This window comes from Pleurodeles waltl, chromosome 2_2, assembly GCF_031143425.1.
Source record: "Pleurodeles waltl isolate 20211129_DDA chromosome 2_2, aPleWal1.hap1.20221129, whole genome shotgun sequence".
Classification (NCBI taxonomy): Eukaryota; Metazoa; Chordata; class Amphibia; order Caudata; family Salamandridae; genus Pleurodeles; species Pleurodeles waltl.
Window position 1 is genome coordinate 1,093,676,316 of NC_090439.1, and position 15,114 is coordinate 1,093,691,429.

Below are 15,114 nucleotides of genomic sequence, written 5' to 3' on the forward strand. Positions count from 1 at the left end.
TCTCTATGCCTGAGGCCTCCTCCTAGCACAGCTCACCTGGGGGGGGGGGGACATTAGCAGCATGACATGATTATTGTGAACTATGAAGTTGGACCTTTCTTAGACTCTTAACACCCCTCATACTGATGTTATGAGAGATACAACCTGGGACGCAGTTGGAGGCCAATGGCAATACTGCCTTCCGATAGGGCAAGTAACCAGGCTACTTGCACAACCCACTGCTACTTGCCCAACTGCCACTCCTCTGTGTTTGACCACCACACTGGGATGATCATCCTGTGAAGGGTTGCTGTCCGAATTGGCACTCACAACCGGACCGTATGCGGAGCACACCATTTTCTCTCTGGATAACGTTGCAATACGGACTCAACAATGGGGCACTTAAAATCAGGCAGCCACTCCACATGCTTGTGGCTGCTGCCACCCCTGTTTAGTGCTCAACAGACTGCGGACCGTGCAAGCTGATCCTCTGACCCAGACTCAGTAGCAGATATTTTGATGCAGTGTTTGCAGCAGTAGGACGATCCCGAGTATCATTAGAAATATAGATAGATGCTGTTGCTACAGGTCACATACTACTGTGAGATAATCATTGGAAATTATCCAACAGGGTCCATTTAACAGAACAATCACTGGCAACTATCAAACCACAAACACAGGGCACACACACTACATACATTGCAGGAGAAGATCTGTATTCTTGAGGAAGGAGAAGATACGTATCTTTGAGGAATGTGTGAAGGATGCTGAGGGCAAGTCACAGGTGGTAGGCTTCCCTGACATGTGGAGGGTCATGATCCAGAGTCATATCTTGAAACCTGGATTCAAGGCATTGTCCCTGCTGAGACACGTTCACCCTTTTCTTCGGTGTAACAGGCCCACAGTATCCCATCATGGAGACCCCCCGCTAGGTGCCCCTCCTCTTCCGATGGTGACACACCAAATGCATTACACAGAAATGGGATGTTCTCTTGAGCGAGGCCCGCAGTCAGAACATTTTGACAGATGATAATGCCATCTTGGTAATCTTCCCAGACTATACGCTGGTGGTCCAACACAAACAGCATACCTTCCTTCCCCCCTTTTCTTTATGGGCAGTGTTGCAGGGGAGGTGTGGTTGGCCTGATTTTTATTTCTATTTGTCTCCCTGCCACTTCTTGAGTCTTCCCGGTCCCGCACAATAGACCATTAAAGGGACTATGATAGGTAGCCCAAGCCACTTGGAGCAAACAGACCTCTTCCACATTCATCACTTAACTAGAGGCTGCTAATACACCCTGTTCTCCTCCCTCCCCATCCACTGTAATCCCCTCTGGAACCACCCCTTCCCCTAAAACTCCACCTTCCTACCTTGGTTCTCTCCCTTATCATGCCAGGGGTTAATCTCCCCATGTGTACCCCCCCATGCCACTCCCCCAGGAACATCAGTCCATTGCCACTCCCCTGACTCTCTGCGCCCTCCAATGCAATACACAAGAAATTTGATGGCCGACCAGACTGACTACACCTATGTTTCATAGCCCCTCCCACCACTGCCCACCCCTTAGAACAGGCCCTTTTCTTCCAGTCTTTCCTTTCTACTGGTTTGGGCAGGTACCCGTGGTACCCCTGCCACCGATGGTATTACATGTTCTATTTTTTTTAAAGTAGTTCTCTTTATTTGTTGTCCTGTGCTCGCTCAACTCAAATTGTACAGGGTGGAGCTGGCTCTGCCCAGTTGGAGAGGGCTGGACTCTCCATCCTCAGAACATCACAAAACGATTGCTACTAATATTGTCACATGGAATGTTTGGGATATACACACCCCCTCCCAGCGATATGCTGTGTACTCACATTTACGCCATAGACAGGCCCACTTAGCATACCTGCAAGAATCCCATGTTACAGAGCTGGAGGCAACAAGATTGCAGAAAAGATGGAGGGGGCAAGTGTACTCCACTAACTATTCCACCTATGCAGTGGGGGTGTTGGTATGAATCAAAGCAAGGATCCCTTTCATTGCCATGCACAAAGTCATAGATCCGGAGGGCCAATATGGTTTGGTTGAATGCCACTTAGACGGCTGCCAAGTGTTTCTTACAGCAATTTATGTACCTAACACTGAGCAGACCCTGTGCCTTAATGCATTGTTGTAGGAAAGTACCATCTTGCCTGGCATGTTACCCCCATATTTCACTGTATATATGTTGTTTTAGTCTATGTGTCACTGGGACCCTGCCAGGCAGGGCCCCAGTGTGAGAAAGTAGCCTCTTTCTAGCCTTGTTACCCCCACTTTGGGCCTGTTTGTGAGTGTATGTCAGGGTGTTTTCACTGTCTCACTGGAATCCTGCTAGTCAGGGCCCAGTGCTCATAGTGAAAACCCTATGTTTTCAGTATGTTTGTTATGTGTCAATGGGACCCTGCTAGTCAGGACCCCAGTGCTCATAAGTTTGTGGCCTATATGTATGTGTTCCCTGTGTGGTGCCTAACTGTCTCACTGAGGCTCTGCTAACCAGAACCTCAGTGGTTATGCTCTCTCTGTTCAAATTGTCACTAACAGGCTAGTGACCAATTTTACCAATTTACATTGGCATACTGGAACACCCTTATAATTCCCTAGTATATGGTACTGAGGTACCCAGGGTATTGGGGTTCCAGGAAATCCCTATGGGCTGCAGCATTTCTTTTGCCACCCATAGGGAGCTCTGACAATTCTTACACAGGCCTGCCACTGCAGCCTGAGTGAAATAACGTCCACGTTATTTCACAGCCATTTTACACTGCACTTAAGTAACTTATAAGTCACCTATATGTCTAACCTTTACCTGGTAAAGGTTGGGTGCCAAGTTACTTAGTGTGTGGGCACCCTGGCACTAGCCAAGGTGCCCCCACATTGTTCAGGGCCAATTCCCCGGACTTTGTAAGTGCGGGGACACCATTACACGTGTGCACTACATATAGGTCACTACCTATATGTAGCTTCACAATGGTAACTCCGAATATGGCCATGTAACATGTCTATGATCATGGAATTGCCCCCTCTATGCCATCCTGGCATAGTTGGCACAATCCCATGATCCCACAGGTCTGTAGCTCAGACCTGGGTACTGCCAAACTGCCTTTTCAGGGGTTTCACTGCAGCTGCTGCTGCTGCCAACCCCTCAGACAGGTTTCTGCCCCCCAGGGGTCCAGCCAGGCTTGGCCCAGGAAGGCAGAACAAAGGACTTCCTCTGAGAGAGGGTGTTACACCCTCTCCCTTTGGAAAATGGTGTGAAGGCAGGGGAGGAGTAGCCTCCCCCAGCCTCTGGAAATGCTTTCATGGGCACACATGGTGCCCATTTCTGCATAAGCCAGTCTACACCGGTTCAGGGACCCCCTAGCCCTGCTCTGGCGCGAAACTGGACAAAGGAAAGGGGAGTGACCACTCCCCTGACCTGTACCTCCCCTGGGAGGTGCCCAGAGCTCCTCCAGTGTGCTCCAGACCTCTGCCATCTTGGAAACAGAGGTGCTGCTGGCACACTGGACTGCTCTGAATGGCCAGTGCCATCAAGTGACGTCAGAGACTCCTTCTGATAGGCTCCTTCAGTTGTTGCTAGCCTATCCTCTCTCCTAGGTAGCCAAACCCTCTTTTCTGGCTATTTAGGGTCTCTGTCTCTTGGGATTCCTTAGATAACGAATGCAAGAGCTCATCCGAGTTCCTCTGCATCTCTCTCTTCACCTTCTGCCAAGGAATCGACTGGAAGCCTGCAAAACTGCAACATAGTAGCGAAGACGGCTACTGCAACTCTGTAACGCTGATCCTGCCGCCTTCTCGACTGTTTTCCTGGTGGTGCATGCTGTGGGGGTAGTCTGCCTCCTCTCTGCACTAGAAGCTCTGAAGAAATCTCCCGTGGGTCGACGGAATCGTCCCCATTCAACCGCAGGCACCAAAGAACTGCATCACTGGTACCCTGGGTCTCTTCTCAGCACGACGAGCGAGGTCCCTTGAATCCAGCAACTCTGTCCAAGTGACTCCCACAGTCCAGTGACTCTTCAGTCCAAGTTTGGTGGAGGTAAGTCCTTGCCTCCCCACGCCAGACTGCATTGCTGGGAACCGCGACTTTTGCAGCTACTCCGGCCTCCGTGCACTTCCGGCGGAAATCCTTTGTGCACAGTCCAGCCTGGGTCCACGGCACTCTAACCTGCATTGCACGACTTCCTAAGTTGTCCTCCGGCGACGTGGGACTCCTTTGTGCGACTTCGGGTGAGCACCATTTCACGCATCTTTGTAGTGCCTGTTTCTGGCACTTCTGTGGGTGCTGCCTGCTGCTGAGAGGGCTCCTTGTCTTGCTCGACGCCCCCTCTGTCCCCAGACGCAATTGGCGACATCCTGGTCCCTCCTGGGCCACAGCAGCACCCAAAAACCCTAACCACACGATTTGCAGCTAGTAAGGCTTGTTGGCGGTCTTTCTTCAAGAAAACACTTCTGCACGACTCTCCACGGCGTGGGGGATCCGTCCTCCAATGGGGAAGTTCCTAGCCCTTGTCGTTCCTGCAGAATCTTCTGCTTCTACTGTCCAGTAGCAGATTCTTTGCACCCACAGCTGGCATTTCCTGGGCATCTGCCCATCTCCGACTTGCTTGTGACTTTTGGACTTGGTCCCCTTGTTCCACAGGTACCCTCGACTGGAAATCCATTGTTGTTGCATTGCTGATTTGTGTCTTTCCTGCAGAATTCCCCTATCACGACTTCTATGTCCTTTGGGGGAACTTTAGTGCACTTTGCACTCACTTTTCAGGGTCTTGGGGTGGGCTATTTTTCTAACCCTTACTATTTTCTAATAGTCCCAGCGACCCTCTACAAGGTCACATAGGTTTGGGGTCCATTCGTGATTTGCATTCCACTTTTGGAGTATATGGTTTGTGTTGCCCCTATCCCTATGTGTCCCCATTGCATCCTATTGTAACTATACATTATTTGCACTGTTTTCTAATACTATTACTGCATATTTTGGTATTGTGTACATATATCTTGTGTATATTTGCTATCCTCATACTGAGGGTACTCACTGAGATACTTTTGGCATATTGTCATAAAAAAATAAAGTACCTTTATTTTTAGTATATCTGTGTATTGTGTTTTCTTATGATATTGTGCATATGACACTAGTGGTACTGTAGGAGCTTCACTCGTCTCCTAGTTCAGCCTAAGCTGCTCTGCTAAGCTACCATTATCTATCAGCCTATGCTGCTAGACACCCTATACACTAATAAGGGATAACTGGGCCTGGTGCAAGGTGTAAGTACCCCTTGGTACTCACTACAAGCCAGTCCAGCCTCCTACATTGGTTGTGCAGCAGTGGGATAAGTGCTTTGAGACTTCTTACCACTCTTGTCATTGTACTTTTCATAAGAGAAAAATATACAAAACAAGTTCAGTGTATGTACACCTAACCAAAAAGTTTTGCATTTCTTTTCTCACCTCTTTTCTAAAGTGCTGAAAAGTACCTCTAAACTTTCTTAAAAGTTCTTAAAAGTTTTAAAAGTTTTTTTTCTGTCTTTCTAAAAGTTCTGAAAACTTTTTTTCTCTTTTTCTATCACTTAAACTCTTTCTAAAAATGTCTGGCACAGGCCAAAATGTTGATCTGTCCAAACTTGCATATGACCACCTTAGCTGGAAAGGAGCAAGGAGTCTCTGTGTAGAAAGAGGTTTGAGTGTAGGGAAGAATCCTTCCTTGGAATTATTGCTTAACATGCTTAGAGAACAAGATAAGGCCACAAGGGCCCCATCTGTTGAAAAAGTAGCCAATGGTTCCCAATCTGATCCAGGGACTCCCCTAGGAAAAGATTCAGGAAAGAAACTTCCTAGCCTGCCCAATACTAGACAGCCTAGCATAGTTGGTACTGAGGTTGAGTCACACCATACAGATAGTGTTGTCTCACATCATAGCAAGAGCATTCAATCTCACCACAGTAGAAGTGATGTTTCTGTTAACCAAGCTGTTAGGGTGCCTTCTGTAAGGGACAGGTCTCCTTCTGTCCATTCTCACCATACTTCTGTTTCAAGGCATGTCCCACCCACCCACCTTGATGACAGATTGTTAGAAAGGGAGCTCAATAGATTGAGAGTGGAACAAACCAGACTGAAGCTCAAGAAGCAACAGCTGGATTTGGATAGACAGTCCTTAGAAGTAGAGAAGGAAAGACAGAAGTTGGGTTTTGAAACCCATGGTGGCAGCAGCAGTATTCCCAATAGTCATCCTGCAAAAGAGCATGATTCTAGGAATCTGCACACGATAGTTCCCCCTTATAAGGAGGGGGATGACATTAACAAGTGGTTTGCTGCACTTGAGAGGGCCTGTGTTGTACAGGATGTCCCTCAAAGGCAGTGGGCTGCTATCCCATGGCTATCATTTAGTGGAAAGGGTAGGGATAGGCTCCTTACTGTGAAAGAAAGTGATGCCAATAATTTTACAGTTCTTAAGAATGCACTCTTGGATGGTTATGGCTTAACCACTGAACAATACAGGATAAAGTTCAGAGAGACCAAAAAGGAGTCTTCACAAGACTGGGTTGATTTCATTGACCATTCAGTGAAGGCCTTGGAGGGGTGGTTACATGGCAGTAAAGTTACTGATTATGACAGCCTGTATAACTTGATCCTGAGAGAGCATATACTTAATAACTGTGTGTCTGATTTGTTGCACCAGTACCTGGTGGACTCTGATCTGACCTCTCCCCAAGAATTGGGAAAGAAGGCAGACAAATGGGTCACAACAAGGGTGAACAGAAAAGTTCATACAGGGGGTGACAAAGATGGCAACAAGAAGAAAGATGGTGAAAAATCTCAAGATAAGCATGGGGATAAGGGTAAAACCAAAGATCCCACTTCAAATCTTAAACACTCTTCAGAGGGTGGGGATAAAACAAATTATTCCTCTTCTTCTCAACCTGCACACATTAAAAAGCCTTGGTGCTTTGTGTGTAAAAACAGAGGCCATAGGCCAGGGGATAAGTCCTGTCCAGGTAAACCCCCTGAGCCTACCACCACTAATACATCAAGCTCTAGTGCCCCTAGCAGTAGTGGTACTAGTGGTGGGACTGCTGGCAACAGTCAAGCTAAGGGTGTAGTTGGGTTCACTTATGGGTCCATAATAGAAACTGGGGTAGTCAGTTCCAAGACAGTTTCTGTCACACCTAGTGGCATTGGCCTTGCCACACTGGCTGCTTGTCCCCTTACAATGGATAAGTACAGGCAGACAGTTTCAATAAATGGTGTTGAGGCCTTGGCCTACAGGGACACAGGTGCCAGTATCACTTTGGTGACTGAAAACCTAGTGCATCCTGAACAACACATCATTGGACAACAGTATAAGATTATTGATGTCCATAACTCCACTAAGTTTCTTCCCTTAGCTATAATTCAGTTTAGTTGGGGTGGAGTTACTGGCCCTAAGCAGGTGGTGGTATCACCTAGCTTACCTGTAGATTGTCTCTTAGGTAATGACCTAGAGGCCTCAGGTTGGGCTGATGTAGAGTTTTATGCCCATGCAGCCATGCTGGGCATCCCAGAGGAATTGTTCCCTCTCATTTCTACTGAAATGAAAAAGCAAAGGAGAGAAGGCCTGAAAACTCAGGATCCCTCTCCATCAACAGGTAAAAAGGGTATCACAGTATCCCCTAACCACCCTGCCATTCAGGATACCATTCCTGTGGTGGGAGAAACCTCTCCTGGGGTGGCACCTGTTCCAAGGGACGCATCAGCTGGCAAAGCTGTACTCCCTGAGGTAGAAGTACCTCTCTGTGGGATAACTAACATTGGTGACAAAAAGAGCACCATTTTAGTTAACATGGAGCATCCCTCCAACCCTCCCAGAGAAACTTTAGTGCAGAAACTCTGCACTGCCTCACAACACTTAGGACAGCATCCCTGCCCTAGTGTGGAGCTCATAGGACAGCATCCCTGCCCTGCTCCAACTCAAGAGAAACAGCATCCCTGTTCTCTCTTCCAGCCATATGGACAAAGTTTTTGCCCAGCTATGGCTTTTCTGAGACAGCATCCCTGTCTGGCATTTCCATCACTACAAATAGGTTCAGTGGACAATTCCCACTGCTCTAAACTAAAACTTACTGATAGAAACTCTGAAAATACATCTTCACATTGTTGCTTAGCTAAAAAACTTCAAACAGGGTGGTTTACATCCCCACAGGGAAGTAACCATATAGTGGATGATAAAGGGAGTAACCAGTCTATTGCAGAGCTACTCTCTACTTATCACCACTTAGACAATAAAGTCTCAACTGGCCAAGGTTAGCCTTATTGTCCTTCGTTTGGGGGGGGGGGTTGTGTGAGAAAGTAGCCTCTTTCTAGCCTTGTTACCCCCACTTTGGGCCTGTTTGTGAGTGTATGTCAGGGTGTTTTCACTGTCTCACTGGAATCCTGCTAGCCAGGGCCCAGTGCTCATAGTGAAAACCCTATGTTTTCAGTATGTTTGTTATGTGTCACTGGGACCCTGCTAGTCAGGACCCCAGTGCTCATAAGTTTGTGGCCTATATGTATGTGTTCCCTGTGTGGTGCCTAACTGTCTCACTGAGGCTCTGCTAACCAGAACCTCAGTGGTTATGCTCTCTCTGTTCAAATTGTCACTAACAGGCTAGTGACCAATTTTACCAATTTACATTGGCATACTGGAACACCCTTATAATTCCCTAGTATATGGTACTGAGGTACCCAGGGTATTGGGGTTCCAGGAAATCCCTAAGGGCTGCAGCATTTCTTTTGCCACCCATAGGGAGCTCTGACAATTCTTACACAGGCCTGCCACTGCAGCCTGAGTGAAATAACGTCCACGTTATTTCACAGCCATTTTACACTGCACTTAAGTAACTTATAAGTCACCTATATGTCTAACCTTTACCTGGTAAAGGTTGGGTGCTAAGTTACTTAGTGTGTGGGCACCCTGGCACTAGCCAAGGTGCCCCCACATTGTTCAGGGCCAATTCCCCGGACTTTGTGAGTGCGGGGACACCATTACACGCGTGCACTACATATAGGTCACTACCTATATGTAGCTTCACAATGGTAACTCCGAATATGGCCATGTAACATGTCTATGATCATGGAATTGCCCCCTCTATGCCATCCTGGCATAGTTGGCACAATCCCATGATCCCACAGGTCTGTAGCTCAGACTTGGGTACTGCCAAACTGCCTTTTCAGGGGTTTCACTGCAGCTGCTGCTGCTGCCAACCCCTCAGACAGGTTTCTGCCCCCCTGGTGTCCAGCCAGGCTTGGCCCAGGAAGGCAGAACAAAGGACTTCCTCTGAGAGAGGGTGTTACACCCTCTCCCTTTGGAAAATGGTGTGAAGGCAGGGGAGGAGTAGCCTCCCCCAGCCTCTGGAAATGCTTTCATGGGCACACATGGTGCCCATTTCTGCATAAACCAGTCTACACCGGTTCAGGGACCCCTTAGCCCTGCTCTGGCGCGAAACTGGCAAAAGAAAGGGGAGTGACCACTCCCCTGACCTGTACCTCCCCTGGGAGGTGGCAAGAGCTCCTCCAGTGTGCTCTAGACCTCTGCCATCTTGGAAACAGAGGTGCTGCTGGCACACTGGACTGCTCTGAGTGGCCAGTGCCATCAGGTGGCGTCAGAGACTCCTTCTGATAGGCTCCTTCAGGTGTTGCTAGCCTATCCTCTCTCCTAGGTAGCCAAACCCTCTTTTCTGTCTATTTATGGTCTCTGTCTCTTGGGATTCCTTAGATAACGAATGCAAGAGCTCATCCGAGTTCCTCTGCATCTCTCTCTTCACCTTCTGCCAAGGAATCGACTGCTGACCGCGCTGGAAGCCTGCAAAACTGCAACATAGTAGCGAAGACGACTACTGCAACTCTGTAACGCTGATCCTGCGGCCTTCTCGACTGTTTTCCTGGTGGTGCATGCTGTGGGGGTAGTCTGCCTCCTCTCAGCACTAGAAGCTCTGAAGAAATCTCCCGTGGGTCAACGGAATCGTCCCCCTGCAACCGCAGGCACCAAAGAACTGCATCACCGGTACCCTGGGTCTCCTGTCAGCACGACGAGCGAGGTCCCTTGAATCCAGCAACTCTGTCCAAGTGACTCCCACAGTCCAGTGACTCTTCAGTCCAAGTTTGGTGGAGGTAAGTCCTTGCCTCCCCACGCCAGACTGCATTGCTGGGAACCGTGACTTTTGCAGCTACTCCGGCCTCCGTGCACTTCCGGCAGAAATCCTTTGTGCACAGTCCAGCCTGGGTCCACGGCACTCTAACCTGCATTGCACGACTTCCTAAGTTGTCCTCCGGCGATGTGGGACTCCTTTGTGCGACTTCGGGTGAGCACTGTTTCACGCATCTTTGTAGTGCCTGTTTCTGGCACTTCTGTGGGTGCTGCCTGCTGCTGAGAGGGCTCCTTGTTTTGCTCGATGCCCCCTCTGTCCCCAGACGCAATTGGCGACATCCTGGTCCCTCCTGAGCCACAGCAGTATCCAAAAACCCTAACTGCACGATTTGCAGCTAGCAAGGCTTGTTGCGGTCTTTCTTCAGGAAAACACTTCTGCACGACTCTCCACGGCGTGGGGGATCCGTCCTCCAAAGGGGAAGTTCCTAGCCCTTGTCGTTCCTGCAGAATCTTCAGCTTCTACTGTCCAAGAGCAGCTTCTTTGCACCCACAGCTGGCATTTCCTGGGCATCTGCCCATCTCCGACTTGCTTGTGACTTTTGGACTTGGTCCCCTTGTTCCACAGGTAACCTCGACTGGAAATCCATTGTTGTTGCATTGCTGATTTGTGTCTTTCCTGCAGAATTCCCCTATCACGACTTCTATGTCCTTTGGGGGAACTTTAGTGCACTTTGCACTCACTTTTCAGGGTCTTGAGGTGGGCTATTTTTCTAACCCTTACTATTTTCTAATAGTCCCAGCGACCCTCTACAAGGTCACATAGGTTTGGGGTCCATTCGTGATTCGCATTCCACTTTTGGAGTATATGGTTTGTGTTGCCCCTATCCCTATGTGTCCCCATTGCATCCTATTGTAACTATACATTGTTTGCACTGTTTTCTAATACTATTACTGCATATTTTGGTATTGTGTACATATATCTTGTGTATATTTGCTATCCTCATACTGAGGGTACTCACTGAGATACTTTTGGCATATTGTTATAAAAAAATAAAGTACCTTTATTTTTAGTATATCTGTGTATTGTGTTTTCTTATGATATTGTGTATATGACACTAGTGGTACTGTAGGAGCTTCACTCGTCTCCTAGTTCAGCCTAAGCTGCTCTGCTAAGCTACCATTATCTATCAGCCTATGCTGCTAGACACCCTAAACACTAATAAGGGATAACTGGGCCTGGTGCAAGGTGTAAGTACCCCTTGGTACTCACTACAAGCCAGCCCAGCCTCCTACACCCAGTGCTCATAAGTAATGCCCTGTATGTGTTTCCTGTGTGATGACTAACTGTCTCACTGAGGCTCTGCTAACCAGAACCTCAGTGGTTATGCTCTCTCTGCTTTCCAAATTGTCACTAACAGGCTAGTGACCAATTTCACCAATTCACATTGGCATACTGGTACACCCATATAATTCCCTAGTATATGGTACTGAAGTACCCAGGGTATTGGGGTTCCAGGAGATCCCTATGGGCTGCAGCATTTCTTTTGCCACCCATAGGGAGATCTGACAATTCTTACACAGGCCTGCCAGTGCAGCCTGAGTGAAATAACGTCCACGTTATTTCACAGCCATTTACCACTGCACTTAAGTAACTTATAAGTCACCTATATGTCTAACCTTCACCTGGTGAAGGTTGGGTGCAAAGTTACTTAGTGTGTGGGCACCCTGGCACTAGCCAAGGTGCCCCCACATCGTTCAGGGCAAATTCCCCGGACTTTGTGAGTGCGGGGACACCATTACACGCATGCACTATACATAGGTCACTACGTGGGAACACCTCTGCAAGCTTCTTCACGACGTGGGACATCCATCCTCCAAAGGGGAAGTTCCTAGTCCTCTTCGTTCTTGCAAAACACCAAGCTTCTTCTGTCCGGTGGCAGCTTCCTTGCACCCTTAGCTGGCATTTCCTGGGCTCCTGCCCACTCTCAACACTGTTGCGACTCTTGAACTTGGTCCCCTTGTCTTACAGGTACTTAGGTCCGGAAATCCACTGTTGTTGCATTGCTGGTGTTGGTTTTCCTTGCAGAATCCCCCTATCACGACTTCTGTGCTCTCTGGGGGTTGTAGGTGCACTTTACACCTACCTTACAGGGTCTTGGGGTGGGCTATTTTTCTAACCCTCACTGTTTTCTTACAGTCCCAGCGACCCTCTACAAGCTCACATAGGTTTGGGGTCCATTTGTGGTTCGCATTCCACTTTTGGAGTATATGGTTTGCGTTGCCCCTATACCTATGTGCTCCTATTGCAATCTACTGTAACTTTACATTGCTTGCATTACTTTCTTTTGCTATTACTTGCATAATTTTGGTTTGTGTACATATATCTTGTGTATATTTCTTATCCTCATACCGAGGGTACTCACTGAGATACTTTTGGCATATTGTCATAAAAATAAAGTACCTTTATTTTTAGTATATCTGTGTATTGTGTTTTCTTATGATATTGTGCATTTGACACCAGTGGTATAGTAGGAGCTTTACATGTCTCCTAGTTCAGCCTAAGCTGCTTTGCCATAGCTACCTTCTATCAGCCTAAGCTGCTAGAAACACCTCTTCTACACTAATAAGGGATAACTGGACCTGGCACAAGGTGTAAGTACCTCTGATACCCTCTACAAGCCAGGCCAGCCTCCTACAATTGTCTACAATACTGGTGCAATGGAGTGAACTCCCCTGGTTACTGGGTGGGGATTTTAATAGTGTCCTTGACATAGCATTAGATCGCTCCTTCTGCAGAATACACTCTGATCATAATTCACTACTATTGCAATTACACTGGGACGTGTCCCTCCTGATACACATATGGTGACTACAGGCAACAACACTGGATGACCTCCCTTCAGAGCCTCCATGAGTGTCAATATAATGGAATACTTTGACATAAATACAGGCACCACCCCTCCACACTTACAGAGTGGGATATCTTCAAGGTGTCCATTAGGGGACACTGTCTGGGCAATACACTAAATATGTGCCATTATCGTAGCAGTAAAATATCCCATCTGGAAAGGCAGCTATGCAGACTTGAGGATCTGGCCAGGTCCCCAGAAACAGGCCATGCTGGAAAGGCTGTGTTGCCTTAATTATCAGCTACTGAGTGGGGTCCCACAAGGTTCCTCGCTTAGCCCCACTCTTTTTAATTTGTATGTAGCACCATTGGCCAGACTTATTTGATCTTTTGGCTTCCTGGCCACTTCCTATGCGGATGATACCCAATTAATTATTCCGCTACATAAGAATTGGGAAGAAGTCGCTGATCATTTTCATCACTGCATGTGTGAGGTTAATAGATGGATGGGCCTGACTTGCCTCAAGATGAATGGCAATAAAACTGAGATTCTACTTTTTGGTTCCAGTAGGGGTCTATGGAGCTCACGCTGATGGCCATCAGCGTGTGGAGATTTACTTGTCCCAGTTAATTCCACCAAGAATCTGGGGGTTATTTTTTATAATGGCCTGTCTTTTAAGCCACAACCTGTTTTTGGATTCTTAAAATTTTGAAAAAAGTTTTTCCTTATTTACAAGAGGAGCTCAGAATTATGGTGTCCCTTGCCTTGGTGATCTCCAAAATAGTTTATTGTAATGCTCTAATGCTTAACATTGATAAGCTTTCGCTCAGCAAACTTCAACTTATCCAGAATACTGCTGCTCCTTTAATACTTAATCTTCCCTGCTCAGCTTCGGCCAGTGCCAGACTGAGACAGCTACATTGGTTACCTGTTATGAAATGCATTAGACGATATGTCTGACACATAAACCGTTATATATGAGCAGCTCTGAATACCTGTCATCGGGGTTTCGTTGGTATGCGCCAAGCTGTCACCTTAGATCTACAGGCTCCTACCTGGTCAAAGTGCCACAGACTCATAAGGCCAGATGGTGTGACAAAGCATTTATAGTGGCTGCTGCCAGGCACTGGAATATGCTCCCGGTAATGATGAGTAAAGAACATAATTTTCTAGCCTTTAGAAAACAGCTGAAAACTTGGCTCTTTCCGCAGTAGCTTTGGCTAACTCTTTTTCTTCTTACTTTTGCTTTTCTGTTGGTCACTTCACTCCTGTTGCTTAGCGCTTCGATGCCTTGGCTGGAATGTGCTTTATAAATACATACATGCATTAATTGTTCAGCTCATACTGCTAAAATACACCTCCAAGCTGACAGACCAGGAACATTGCTAGAGTGGTTGATATAACAAGAATTGATACAGTGTCCTATACTATCTATAATGTCAGATGAGGGGTTACTACTATGTACACAAAGGGAAATTTACATACCATTATAGGAAGTTCTATACGTCTACAAACGTGATGGCACCAGGGAGTTTAGTGATTTTTTGGCTTATACTGTTCTGCCTTGAAGTTGGCTTTTGAATACAGAGAGGAGCTTAATGGGGATATCACTATCTTCAAGATACAAGAGGTGATCTTCATACTTGCCATGGGCAAGACTCTCAGGCCTGATGGACTGCCGTCTGAATTTTTAAAACCATATTCTCTATTACTGGTGCTACTTTTAAAAATGTTATACACTGAAGCCTTTTTTAGTGGCTAATTTACCACCCACACTAAAAGATGCCTTACTCACTTCGCTGCCAGGGAGGAACACATTGGAGTCCTACAAGACCCTTGCTCTGCTAAATACTGACTACAAAATATTAGCGAAGATCTTGGCAGAGAGGCTAGCCCCCCTGTTTCCACACCTTGTCCACCCTGACCAGAATGGCTTCGTACCAGTCAGAAACACCTCTCTGAACATATGTTGATTCCTTTGGGTACTGGAAAATGCCCCACAGATGTATCCACAGTCAGGCTGCCTGGTATTTGATCTGCATAAGGCATTTGATTCCCTAGAATAGCCCTATTTATTTGATGTACTCTCATGCAATGGTATGGGGCCACTTGTCCTCTGATTGGTCAGACTATTATATGCCGCCCCTACAGCTAGGGTTAAAATAGGATGCCAT